Here is a 14,479-nt window from a genome sequence, read left to right as displayed (position 1 = left end):
GAGTGGGACATAAACATGCTATTAGATATAATTCAGGGATGAAACATATCGACGCATATATCTCTAATAGTCGTCAATTATGTGCATATATCTCTTTTGATAGTAAGGCCACTTGTTGGATTGTGTATGAACGTTGAGTAATAGTTATTCGTGTATGGCTCACAATTCTAGTTTATTAATTATTGATGAACAATTTTGAGCCATAAACGAGCCATAGTTATCCATTAGCACACTCAATGAGCAGTTCCTTAACCTGTATTCATAAGACTGTGTTTCATTAACCTTGAGGCGTTTGATGTCTTCAATTGATCAATCTTTCGACTAAACATCTTCGCCTTAACACTGTACACTGTGTGTTGCGAAAACAAAGATACCCAATATCCTTATCAGTATTTCAAGACATGGTACTGGTCTATAAACCGAGAAGTCCTCATAGTTAATGGTCAGATTATACCCTCAGTTTGCCATCTCAAGCACCAGGAACTGTCCTACACTTGCACGTATTGAGGATTTAGAAAACTTGATCTGTTTCGTCCATTCAGTTTTAAAGGGTATTATGATGTATCTTGAACTGTCAATCAAACACAATGAAACTACATTTTACAGCCCCGCTACACGCGCACGTTGTAACATTGACCTTTCCCCACTCTATGTAAATGTTGGTTTGCTGAATCCACTTAAACCGGATCATTCAGATACAATTACACATATTTAAACCCCGACAGAAATATGTTTTTAAAGTGAAGTAAACTCTGTACTATATATTTGTCATGTTTTGCAACCATTAGTAATACTTGTCTAAAGGTGTTCTGAACACAACTTGCAAATGCCATCATGAAAATCCAGATTGAATGTCAAGATTTCTGCTGTAATCACTCCTTTCAATACAGAAGCTGACATGTTCGTGTCAGCTCAAGAAATGCTCCTCACGACACAACTACACATTTAACCTTTACAAAGTTTCCAAAACTGTCTACAGCTAACTCGAGGAGAAGATAATAAATCATGTTTGACGAGATTAAAATCTATTTCATTCAATCCATTACCTGACAAGCATAAAGCTGAGGCAGTAACAAACACATTAGATTTGCTTTAAGTAGTCAGGCAGCCTGAGCCGTTATTTCCTGCATGTCTTGTTGACGTGGATTCCATGACTGCATGCTCTAGCTCAGTGATTTCTAATGCTGTGGTGCAATCTGCCATCAGCGAACGTCAATTCTAATTGAATAATGCCATACTTTGAAGTTCGCAAATGACTCTTGTGAGGTTCCAAAAAATATTACAAAACGATGTCTTTACCGAGTGAGTTTCAGTGTCCAAGCTGATCCCCGAATTGGTGCGAATATTCACTTTCAGTGTATTATCATCAAGGACTTAAATAATTTACATATTGTAGAATATGACTCTAACATAATTAAAGAATGCAACCACTTTAATGGTTCACATAAACATGTGTTGTTGACACTGAGATCAGTTTGAATGAGTGACAATGAATGTACACTACTTTATAAATATTCCAGCCACGACGGGACATATAGAAATGAACTTCGCACATTGTTCTCATGGATTCGAATCCAGATCTTTGATATAATAATTTTTTACATGAAAAAAAGAAACCAATACGACAACATCAGTGCTTCCAACTGGTTGATAAGTAGTCATCGTACTTTAGTGTATCGTTGAGAACCATTGGTTTACCTATATTAGATAACTTTGCAGACTAAGTGCTACTTCCAGTAGCGTACACACATAGGACGGGAACCATTGTTAGTTCTAATTCAATTTTGGAATTTAATAATCTGATTGTACTTACAGACCAACACTAAACACTGATGATCCATGAAACAAAACATTTCTTCATTTGATTTCCTTCGACAGGCATTGTGTAGAATTGATATAACTTAATTACGAAGAAAACCGTTTGTTCATCTTCCCATTGAGAAACTATGTCTCTGATCAGATCTGAGTTGCACTGCCACTGATGGTTATAAAGATGAAGAGGTCTACACGCTGTAACACAGACTAGTTGTAATTGAGCACATGTGAAAAGTTATGTTATTTTGTGTTAACTCTGCAACTGTTCCACGTCAGATCTGCGTGATGTGACTATCAGCGTTGATCGCGTAAACATTAAACTGTTGAAAGAATTCAAAAGAAAAATGAGTGAACGTTGTTTCATGCCGCGGAAAACAATATATCAAGGCTCTGTCACAGCTGCCTGCAAAAGCTGAGGACCGAGCAAACCTGTGAAACAATTATCCTCGTAATCAGTCATATCTCAGAGCATGATCAGTCGACTGTTTCAGGAAGCGCTCACGACAAACATGATATTGTGATGATCTCACCCCGTCCCCCACAGGGTTATGGCTTTTGATACATACAACTGACAACAAACAGCCACAGAGGATAACAAGTAGAACATTAATTATAGACGCACACAGATAGAAATAAACCTGATAGACATAACGGTCATTCTGTTGAACCTAGGGGCGTCTGTAGCATCCTTGAGCCACTTCCTACTCCGGGGCCTCTCTCAGCTTCCAACTTGAGGATATTGCTAGAGATATCAATCAACCAGTTGCCACACCCCCCATGGGATTCCGTGTTAGAATGTGTCTCCAACAACCAATACTTGCCCTAATATAAGAGGCGACTTGATGGATTGGAAAGTCATGCTCAACGATTCGGTTCATTATTGTACCCCGACGGCTTGGGGCATTGCTCATTATATCAATCACTGGATTGTGTGGTCCAGACTCTTTGTTTTAGGCCGCCTGCATTTAGAAGGAATAATGCTGGGTGCGGCGTTAGGAGCATACACTCACTTCGTAAAATTGTATGATTCTATGCTACAACATCCTTCTGACGAAATGATAGATTGCTTCCGAACGAACGGTTCGGTATTTACAACACGTCTAACTCTTGCTCAGTCATTACATCTTACGTATTTCTTGTAACTGATGTGATAGGTTAAGTGTCTCACAATTGAACTTTCTGAGATGGAGCTGAATCATCTCTCTTGGATGAACAACGTTTTAGGTCACGACTTTCTTTAAATACGCGAACTCCCTCGAGCGTAGTTCAGGTGGACGCGTTCTGTGCTCGCTTCAACAAGTCCTTGGACAAAAACAGACTCGGGACATCGCATTACATGGCGTCTTACCGTTGTCATGGCCACCGACAAAGTACAAGTAAACAGTACTTAAGTTGAGGATGAATGTCGAGTAATGGCAGTTTTACTGTCATCTCAGGTACGTGACTACAGGGCGGTTACATCCTACCCTTGTCTTGATACACCAGTGTACTAGAGGGCGGTTACATCCTACCCTTGCCTTGATATACCAGTGTACTAGAGGGCGGTTACATCCTACCCTTGCCTTGATATACCAGTGTACTAGAGGGCGGTTACATCCTACCCTTGTCTTGATATACCAGTGTACTAGAGGGCGGTTACATCCTACCCTTGCCTTGATATACCAGTGTACTAGAGGCAGTTACATCCTACCCTTGCCTTGATATACCAGTGTACTAGAGGGCGGTTACATCCTACCCTTGCCTTGATATACCAGTGTACTAGAGGGCGGTTACATCCTACCCTTGCCGTGATATACCAGTATACTACAGGGCAATTAGACCCGACCCTTGACGTGATATACCAGTATACTACAGGGCAGTAGGATCCGACCCTTGACGTGATATACCAGTGTACTACAGGACAGTAGGACCCCACTCTTGACGTGATATACCAGTATACTACAGAGCAGTAGGATCCGACACTTGACGTTATATACCAATTTACTACAGGACAGTAGGACCCCACTCTTGACGTGATATACCAGTATACTACAGAGCAGTAGGATCCGACACTTGACGTGAAATACCAGTATACTACAGAGCAGTAGGATCCGACACTTGAAGTGATATACCAGTATACTACAGGGCAGTAGGATCCGACACTTGACGTGATATACCAGTATACTACAGGGCAGTAGGATCCGACACTTGACGTGATATACCAGTATACTACAGAGCAGTAGGATCCGACACTTGACGTGATATACCAGTATACTACAGGACAGTAGGATCCGACACTTGAAGTGATATACCAGTATACTACAGGACAGTAGGATCCGACACTTGCCGGGATATACCAGTGTACTACAGGACAGTTAGATCGGATCTCAGCAGCTGTTATTCATTGCACAATCTCCATTGAAGCCATTGAAGCCATTGCCAAAAGTAATTACATGGTATTTACTTTCATATAGTTTCGTGAGAACCCCATCATAGTTATTCAAAATAAATTTTCCAGAAGACCAAATTTCTTCTAATTATTACCGTTATCTGAACGCGAGAGCTTCCTCCATTGTGTGTGGCTGACTAGTGTTTTGAGCGCACTTTTTCCTTGCATTGATTCCCTGGTCAGAAGCATCATGGGGCCGGGAACGGTCTGGCCAGACGAGAGGTCTTGATACGGAATCTGTTTGCACATTCGGCACGACAGATATAAATGCCACAGACTGGACTGTTTGCGAAAGTGTTCATAGCCTGGGAAATTCAGACGAAGGAATATCTGCGTGCTGTCGTACTATTGTTGATAGTATTGTGCAACTTGTACAGCTACATTTGTGTAGGTGAGCGTGCGTGCGTGCGTGCGTGCGTGCGTGCGTGCGTGCGAGTGCGCCTGTACTAGTCGAGACGAATGCCGTTTTCACTGAGATACCATGCCGCAGTTTAACATAGATATCACACTCAGGTACAGGTACATTTTGGTATGACGCGGTCAGACACTGCATCAACTACACCCCGAGACTGTCTGTTTACGATGATGATGATGATGATGATGATGATGAAGATGATGATCGAATCTCAACATCTAAGGGACGTAACTCTCTTTATTACAGCCAAAGTCACATTCGTCTACTTGCCCAGTAAACTATCCCCGTGACAGTTGCAATATGAAAAATAAAATTAATTAGATTAATTCCTAAAAAACATTTATGGATGCCAAACACGGAGTACAAATCTGAAGATTATCTCTAATATGATTACTGTCAAGATGCAGAATCTAACTGCCGTCATCTCTTATCAACACGAAGCAGCAAGAAGGTGACCTCTTTCGAGGAAAATCCGGGACAAAAAAATGCAATCCACATTACGTCAAACTAAACGAGATTGTACGTGATAATAATAGGGGTACTTTTAAATTAACAACTGAATCTGCATCAATTCGAATAGGAAACGGCGCCACGGTGTGCGTAGTTGCGTCCCATTGGTACCAGGATCTGCTTGTGGTTGAATCCAATGTTAGAAAATCACTGGATAATACTAGTACATCATACTGCTGCAGCCAGCGTCGTTATCATCAGTTATCGTGATACTCACGATGATTATCATTGCGATATCATTTTTTAATTTGAAGTTTATACGATATACGGCTTTTCAATTGAACGAGAGGTCGGTCACATGACCGCGTAATTGACGTTCATGAGTGTATGAACGACACAATTTGACGTTCATACGTTTTTCACGAGACCGTGTTCTTGAAATGACGTAAACACTGACTGACTACTTCCACATTCCTGAGGAAACCCCTGGGAATTCCCTAGCACGAAAACATACATAAGCGTTCTTTCTGATCTTTGAGAACCTTTAATCTTGGTCTCAGCGTTTCAGTATGCATTGAGTAACGTAAGAGAGCTTGACAGCATGATTGTTCACGAACATCCTCCCTGACTAACACATGTAACCGCCACAGGTTTATTAACAAATCTCTCCCGTCACGTTTATCGTGTCGGCCTTTTGACGTCTTGTGCTTGTTCTAAATGTATTACGACGCGCTGTCATTGTGACTGCCTTACTGAGGTAGTTCTTTACAGACTTCTCTTATCATCATCATCATCATCATCATCATCAATTAATCCACTCCCGCTTAGAACAGCTGCAGTATTGATGATACATACTTCTGATATTGCCCTTTCTGATATTCGAGACAACTGACATATTGTGTGTGACTTGACTCTTACAGATATAAGTGTGCGATGTAATTCTTCGCCCTACGCATCCAGCGGAACACAAGACGAACTGTTCATTGAAATACACCCATAGCAGCGCCATGTGGTAGTGTTTGCCGACCGTAAACAGCTGCAGTGTGCTTCACCAGCCAGGAAGTGGTTCAAGCCTTCAGTAGATCCTTGCCCGTACCAGTGAACATCTGCGACTTGGTCTATTCAGTCTGTCAAGGGTGTTGCTATTTACCTTGGATGGTGAAAAAACCCCACAAAGGAACTATTCTTTTACAGCCCCTTAATACACATGATATCAGACGCAAATAGAAACAGATATGTTGTTCACTTGACCTTATCCCAGTTCATGAAAGGAGAATTGAAATTAGACATGTTTGTTGGTTCCCCTTTCATAAGTGTCAGATTACACAGCTTGACATTTTGATATATATTCCCGTTCATGTTCTGAGTGAAATATTTTCAAAATATATATTAAAAAAACACTATCATTATTATGCTTAAATCTAAATAGAACCATTGTCCACAAACGTCTATAGAAGAATGTCAAGATTTCTGCTATAATCACTCCTTTCAATACAGAAGCCGACATGTTCGTGTCAGCTCAAGAAATGCTCCTCACGACACAACTACACATTTAACCTTTACAAACTTTCCAAAACTGTCTACAGATAACTCGAGGAGAAGATAATAAATCATGTTTGACGAGATTAAAATCTATTTCATTCAATCCATTACCTGACAAGCATAAAGCTGAGGCAGTAACAAACACATTAGATTTGCTTTAAGTAGTCAGGCAGCCTGAGCCGTTATTTCCTGCATGTCTTGTTGACGTGGATTCCATGACTGCATGCTCTAGCTCAGTGATGCTGTTTTGCAATCTGCCATCAGCGAACATCATTTCTAATTGAATAATTTCATACTTTGAAGTTCGCAAATGACTCTTGCGGGATTAAAAAAATATTACAAAACGAATGTCAGTGTCCTATACTGTCCAAGCTGATTCTAGAACTGAGAAATAACTGCTGGTGTATTATCATCTAAGACATACAGTAAACTACGTTAATAACGAACACGCTTATAACGTGACATTAAATATGATTTTCACACGTGGTATCCATGTGGGTATTATTTAATAAGGAGACATGTGGGTATCCGCTCAGACCACGGTACTTAAAATCTTAAAACTTAAAATCAGAAACACCTCAAGCAATCGATGTGATGGCGACTCACTCGCCTGCCGGTAGCAGTACGAGGGCAATTGTGGGGGTGACATTAAATATGATTTTCACACGTGGTATCCATGTGGGTATTATTTAATAAGGAGACATGTGGGTATCCGCTCAGACCACGGTACTTAAAATCTTAAAACTTAAAATCAGAAACACCTCAAGCAATCGATGTGATGGCGACTCACTCGCCTGCCGGTAGCAGTACGAGGGCAATTGCCAGTTCTAATACAAATCTCGAATTTAATAAATCACACTATAGTAGCTAAAACAGAATAGTTCGGAACACGCGACCACAACTTCTCAGATTACTCATCACACAAAATGCAAACAAGTTAATTTCCTTTTTCTTTGATAGAAGTCATTATGCAGTCAATAAAAGAGCCTGCAGCTGAATCACGAACAGACCCGCTGTTGCCCTGTCACTGTAGGTGATCGTGATGCCTATGTCTACACGTTATGGGTAACACAAACTGGTTGTAATCGAGCAAATGTAATCAATTATGTTCCGTATGCTTACTATGCAAAAAAAGCGTCTGATCAATATCGGACAATCTGGGTTGTTACATCGCCAAAACATATTAAACAACTGAAATAGAATATTACTAATAATTAAACGATTTCATAGCATAAAGAAAGAGTGAGTGTTGTATATTGCGGTAAACAATGCAGCAAGTGTGCACCGGACAAACATGTGAAACAATTATCCTCGTAATCAGTAACAATGGTAGCACCCGAGAGAGTTAGTGAGTGAGTTGGGTTTGTTGGAAAGCCCGAAGTGATGCAGTTCTCAGACGTGTACCACTTCGGTGAAACCCACGAACACGGGTATGGTGCTTGCAAACCCAGAAACATAATCGGGGCGAACCGGGATTCGAACCCACAATCATAGGTTTCTGGCGTACCCAAGGGACGCAACTCTGCACAGCGAATCGCTGCGCCTTAGACGACTGGGCCACCCGTGTCCCGTGCACCAGAGAGACATAAATAGATAGACATTGACATGATAGATGAAACGGCCATTCTGTGGAATCTAGGCGCGTCTGTCGTGTCCAGGAGATAAGTCCTACTCCGGGGCCTCTTACAGCATCCAGTGTGCTGATGGTGCTAGATTTTTTTCCACATACCACTAACAACAACCCCCGAGGGATTACAGGGTAGAATGGTCTCCAAAATCAATGTTTGTCGCAAGAACTTAATAAATCGGACAGTCATTGGCGGTGACCTGCTTGATTGCGTGGCAGACTATATAACAACGACGTTACAATATAGACTAGGACACAACAGTGTTGCAGACATATTGCAATACTGTAAACGCGAACTTGAATTAAAAGCAAGCGGTCGCATTCTTTTGGAGACCCATTAATGTCACGATTTACAGTGTATCACAGCGTATTTACAAATCTGTGACAGGCATATCAAAGAGGTCAGGCCAGGCGTCCCACCTCTCACCCGTGCACATAGCAAGCCTCCCACCCCACGCCCCACCACGCCCCCACAAACCACTACAGTGACAGACAACATCGCAGCTCAACTGGCCTTCATAGAACTTCCTCTTTTCGTTAACATTAACACGTCGAATGCCGTTCACTTTTCCTTATCCTTGTCAGTGGGGCCAAATACAACTTACGGTGATTACCATAGCAAAACATATTGCCATTAGAGTAGGAAACATGACATGAAATAAAGAATAGAAGCACACATCTTTTGTCTTACAAAATTCAATTTCCTCGACAAGAAGAAAATTCAATGTCCACAGATGCAAATATAATTCCACATTTGTGAAAGGATAGATCAACGCATCCGTATACGTAGCAACAACACTTAAAAACGCGAAAAAAAACCGCTGTAAAAACTCCAAACGGCAACAGGAAGAGCTTCTGCTCTATCAGTAATCCTACAGGTGACGAGATGGGCGAGGAATATAAACAGCTTGCCGGCAGGGTGATGGTCGATACAGTAATCACACGCCCAGAAGCCACACTCGTGCGGTAAGTGATAAACGTGGATCTAGGTGACTATACTCGCCATGAACACACTCGTTATGTTGTAGAGTCCAAACATCACGCTTATAACTGCAGCCTCTGGCCATTGCTCTCAAACACGAAAAGACTTAATGAATGAAAAGCCCTTGTTAAAGATAATAAAGCATCAAGATCTGGGTTGAGTGGCATGATGGTTCCAGAAAAGGATGTAAGGATTGGTGGATTTGAGAGTGCCTGTTTGTACAGATGCAATCTGAGTTCCACGTATGCTTGAATAAGACTTAATGTAAGGCTTCTTGTAGATAACAATCTTATTTTGCTCAAACAAACATGATTACCGGTACGTTGGTAAGACGTGGTACCCCGGGTGGTTTGATGGGGGTGGGACAGTGAGTTGAGTGTATCGCTGCTTCGTATCGTAGCACTTCAGATACATGACGGCGACTCAGCTTGATGTGGAAGGAAAGTCAGAATTGTAGGCTAGCATTTCATCCCAGAAATAAATTTATCTTAATTGAATAAATAAAAAAAGAATCCAAATGGTGTCCGTAACAATGCTTAAACCTACGCCCACGTTATGACCCTGACTCACCATGTAGTCAGTACCCATGTGGGGAATCAAACCCGGGTCTTCTGCGTGACGAGAGAACGCTGTAGCCACTAGGCCACCCCACCGCCCCTACACACCAAGTAGTCAGTACCCATGTGGAGAATCAAACCCAGGTCTTCTGCGTGACGAGAGAACACTGTAGCCACTGGGCCACCCCGCCGCCCCTACACACCAAGGATCGTAATCGAGGAACATCTGAGGTTTGAACCCTTTACGTCGGATCCTGGTACGATTAAGAAGCACAACTCAGTGAACTACAACTTCACATATAGTGCAGATTGAGGAAAGTATACATACAAAGCAATTACCTCAACGTTTCAAAAGTGAACTGCTGCAAGAAACGTTTGGGTGATGTCATTTTGAATTTATTTATTGAAAATCGACTTTTATGTTAAATATTGTTGATTAAAAACATTAAGATTACCCGTAATCGAATTTAGAACCACGGACCTTCTGATCCCAGGCCAAACCCCTTTGTGAACATGACCGAAAAGTTAACCCCGTCACGTGACACAATCAGGACAACATCTGTGAATCCTCCACGCCCTGTTGATAAGCATCAGCAAACAAATACCGTCAATCAAAACACATCCGCCCCGCAAAGATGACTAGGACTCAAACAAGTATCTGGAGCTTTGATGTAATGTCTGCGTCATGCGTAGCTAAACCTACAAAGTTGTAAACAACCATTTCACATTGTGTTAAAGTTGAAATGTTTCAGTTAATTGATTGAAGTGAGCAACCTAGCAGTTTCTGATAATGGACTTGCATACTGTAACAAATGTCATGTTTGGGATAACACTTTCTTAGTAAAGTACAGACTCTCGTACTGTTTTGGGCTGAGTTCCTTTCGGCCATGGGAGCTGTACCATTTTACTCTTGTCAGAGGAGTACACAAAGTACGTGACCTAGACTACTAGTTGGCGGACTTTTCTGTGGAAGCCTCGGTGGCTGAGTCGGTTAAATCGCTGACATTGTTGGCTGGCGTTTAGGTGCCTCACTCTGGCACGGGACTCTGTACAATAATCTGTACTTTACTAAGAAAGTGTTATCCCAAATATAACATTTGTTACATTTGACCACTTTCTAAATGGCATTATGTGTTTATAACTTGCATACTGATTTGTAATCCTATCACAATTAGGGTTTATACTCCCGACTAATGACAGATTACACCGGATTACGGACAAAGCGTCACACTATATAACTGATCACAGTTGTTAGACTTGCACGGGGAGATCGTGTGCTGTATGGTTTGCTGAAGATAACCGAATGGTGTACTCTGGGTGAAGATCACGAAGTCCTTCAGAGCGTTACATCCTGAACAGTAAGAAAGTGGTCAGAGTTAGAATTTGAACTATTATATGGGAATTTGCAAATCTCATAAGCTGTTAGCATATAATCAATGATTAATACACCTTAAAATTGACATCTGACAAAGTGTCGATCACATATTTTATTTATTTCGAAAATTTGAATGAATATGACACATGACAATTATCGCATTACGGTGTGAGCTAACTTCTACCCAGCGCATGTCGACAACCCTTCCCCACGTGTCGTGGCAATAACTGTATTCGCAGTGACACGAGAAGAGCTGGATGAGAAGTGCTAGGTGAAATACTCCCGTTTTAATGGGATCTTGGCATGTAATTTGCTGTTTCCTTTCAAAGAATCTCACTCTCAGACTTCAAATTGCCTGCTGCCATGGATTAGCAGGCAGGTCTTACTTCAGCTGCATCTAACACATTGGATTAGGGGCTGTATTGCGTCTGGGGCGTGTTAGACAGTTTCAGGACCCATCGTAATGCCCCTTTCTTGAAATGCTGACGCGGTATGCATGGGCCGTATATAACCACGTTGGCCTATATTCTGTAAGGGGTATTTCCTCCTCGTTCAATGTGTTTCGTGAGCACCTGGTCGTGCAGAGTGGACTGGACATTGAATGGTTGGTCCTATAAATCCATGAAAGTGTAAGTAGAGGAAAGGTTTTAACGCTGACAGCAGCAGCGGCAGTTTACCACACCTCACAGGGAGGAAATCCTTTTTATACATGTTTTGATATGAACCAAAATGTTTGATTCATTTTTATATTCAGTAACAATACTGCAGGGATAATCGACATTATCAACACGTTAACATATATCGAGCATGATGTGTGCTTGTTGAACTGCAATGAACCAAGTCACCGAGCCGGATCATCCGATCCAAACAGTCGCTCTTTGGCATAGGTAGTAGCTGTTTACTGGAGGTGTGCGCGTGTGTGGGGGGTGGGGACTGGAGGGGGGTGGGTTGTCGTGGGGAAAGCCTTCTCTCGCCATGACGAAGGGTTCGATTCCCACTTGGGTGCCATGTATGAAGCCCGTTTGTGCTGTGTCCTGCCGTGATGTTGCTGGAATGTTCCTCACAGCGGATAAAACAATATTCACTCAACAGGAGTTTAATGAGTTCTCGTCACAGACGTTTCACTGCCTGACAGACATTAAATGTATCATTGTGGCCAATGAATCCTACAACAAAGTCTCAATGAATTAATGAAACTAATTCAGTGAAATGAAAGAGGATAATTGCATCATGAAAATATCAAGGAAATTATCGCGGAAGGTAATAAGCGATTAATAACCCGCCTTTCCTTAACCCCTAATCCCCACCTAAGTTCCTATCTCCGCGTGTGTCGCTCCTGTCTGTTCTACTGAGTAGAATGTAATGCTCGGGGGTAAGACGGGGGATTCACGGAGATCTGGAAAGTGAATGCATGCATCGTAGTAACTAGGATTTAAACGCTTGATTAGAGGAGCAGGGTTCACTGAGGCGAGAGGATGTTACGCTTTTCCCCGTGTGCTATCTCGAGAGAGAACACCTAGTATCAAAGGTTTGACTTGATTCTTACATGGAATAAATTGAGTTTTTCAAGCTTTCCTCAGAGCGAGTTTAAGAGACTGACGGGCAGGATTGTTATCAATTGGCTGTGCAAAGTGGAATACAAATGACGCATAAGGTGTGATGTGTTTCAATTATAAATTGCCCTTTGAACAAATATTTGGAGAACGGACAACTTTAAATGTAAGTTGAACGCCTGACAAGAATTGGAAGTGATAGGGTTGATATCAAAGAATGTTCAGATCATTATGTTAATCAGATCGATTGAATTGTTTTCGGGTGAATATCCATGGTTATTATTTACGAGCTGAACCTCTAGCGACAGAATTAGATTCGTGTTAAGTGTGGCCGAGGCGATGAGGTAGCCTAGTGGTTAAAATGTTCGCTCCACGAGCAGAAGACACGGGTTCCATTCCTGACATGGTCACAAACTGTGAATTACGATTCTGTTTAGAACGCGGTCATATTGTGTATATTCTGTAGACGATAACACATCGGTGGTGAGTCAGTAAAACAACCTGTTTTGTCGATGATTGTTACATTATTCAAATATTCCACTAATGTGAGGAATCGAACCTAGATCCTCGGCGTGACGGGGGTGCTGTCACCACTGCACTACACCACCACACAAACCTTTACATCAAATACACATACCTGCGCAGCATATGTATATTAACAGTGTATTTGAATATATTTGTATTTGATATATACAAACAAAAAGAAACACTGAAATTAATGTTGTTATGGAACAGTATGATATAATTACAATCATGGTTGTCGTACGGACGCCTTGGCTGTGATCATTCCGTTTTGTTTTTCCCTCGCCTGAGAATGCTGACAAGCGACACTGACATTGACACATATTACCAGCAACACTCTTAATTCCAAGGACTACCTGGGTTATTCAGAACCTGACAGTGACACATATTACCAGCAACACTCTTACTTCCAAGGACTACAGGGTTATTCAGAACCTGACATTGACTTGAAACAGTTGTAGCACGTAACAGTGGTGAAGGTTACATCCTTAGATTATCACATTTAAGTCTCAGACACAACTGATTATGGTGGAAGGCGACAATCCAAAAACAAATTATACCATTTATGTAATGTGTGAGGATGAAGGTTCATCTGAATGAATAACAATTAGTTATAAAGATGAATAGTTTATTTATATTGAGACGGATAACTTGATACATATTATTCTACATGTTACTCAAAATATTGACATACGAAGTTTTTTCTGAGAAATACTGAGTCATACTAAGTCATTTTACGCCATACGAAGTCTAACTAAGTCAAACCAAGTAATACTGCCTCATACTAGGTCATACTAACTCATATTGACTGAAGATTCATCTCGTTAGGACGTTCGGCGTTAAAATATCCCCACTGCATGTCTTTAACAAACACATCGCATCTTATTTAATTATGATTAATAAATTAATATTGCTTTTGTTAATTTTAACGTTTTCTTGGAAAACAAACGAGAGATACATCAAACTCTACACAAATGTTATTGCACGTTTGCGAGATATTTTATAAATATTGACTAGGATTTTTCGACATTAAGAAGATGGCTACAGCACGGGTAACCTTATGATCCAACGATGTATTTTGAGTGACGATAAATGGAGTGTTTACATACCATGTGAAGCAAAACGTGCACGTTAATGTACTGCACTGATCAATATCGCCCCATGAAGATTATCTCGGCACTTACCGCCAGGCTGAATAAATCAGAATAAATGG

General features: G+C 41.3%; 1 protein-coding gene across 1 annotated transcript in view; it reads right to left on the bottom strand.

The window, feature by feature from the left end:
* Nucleotides 1-14,479, bottom strand: part of LOC139461013 (atrial natriuretic peptide receptor 1-like) — a 206,362-nt gene that overhangs the window by 153,496 nt on the left and 38,387 nt on the right. The gene's annotated exons all lie outside the window — the stretch shown is intronic.

This window comes from Haliotis cracherodii, unplaced genomic scaffold, assembly GCF_022045235.1.
Source record: "Haliotis cracherodii isolate W230 unplaced genomic scaffold, xgHalCrac1.p SCAF_14, whole genome shotgun sequence".
NCBI lineage: Eukaryota > Metazoa > Mollusca > Gastropoda > Lepetellida > Haliotidae > Haliotis > Haliotis cracherodii.
This window is presented reverse-complemented; position numbering and strand designations above follow the sequence as displayed.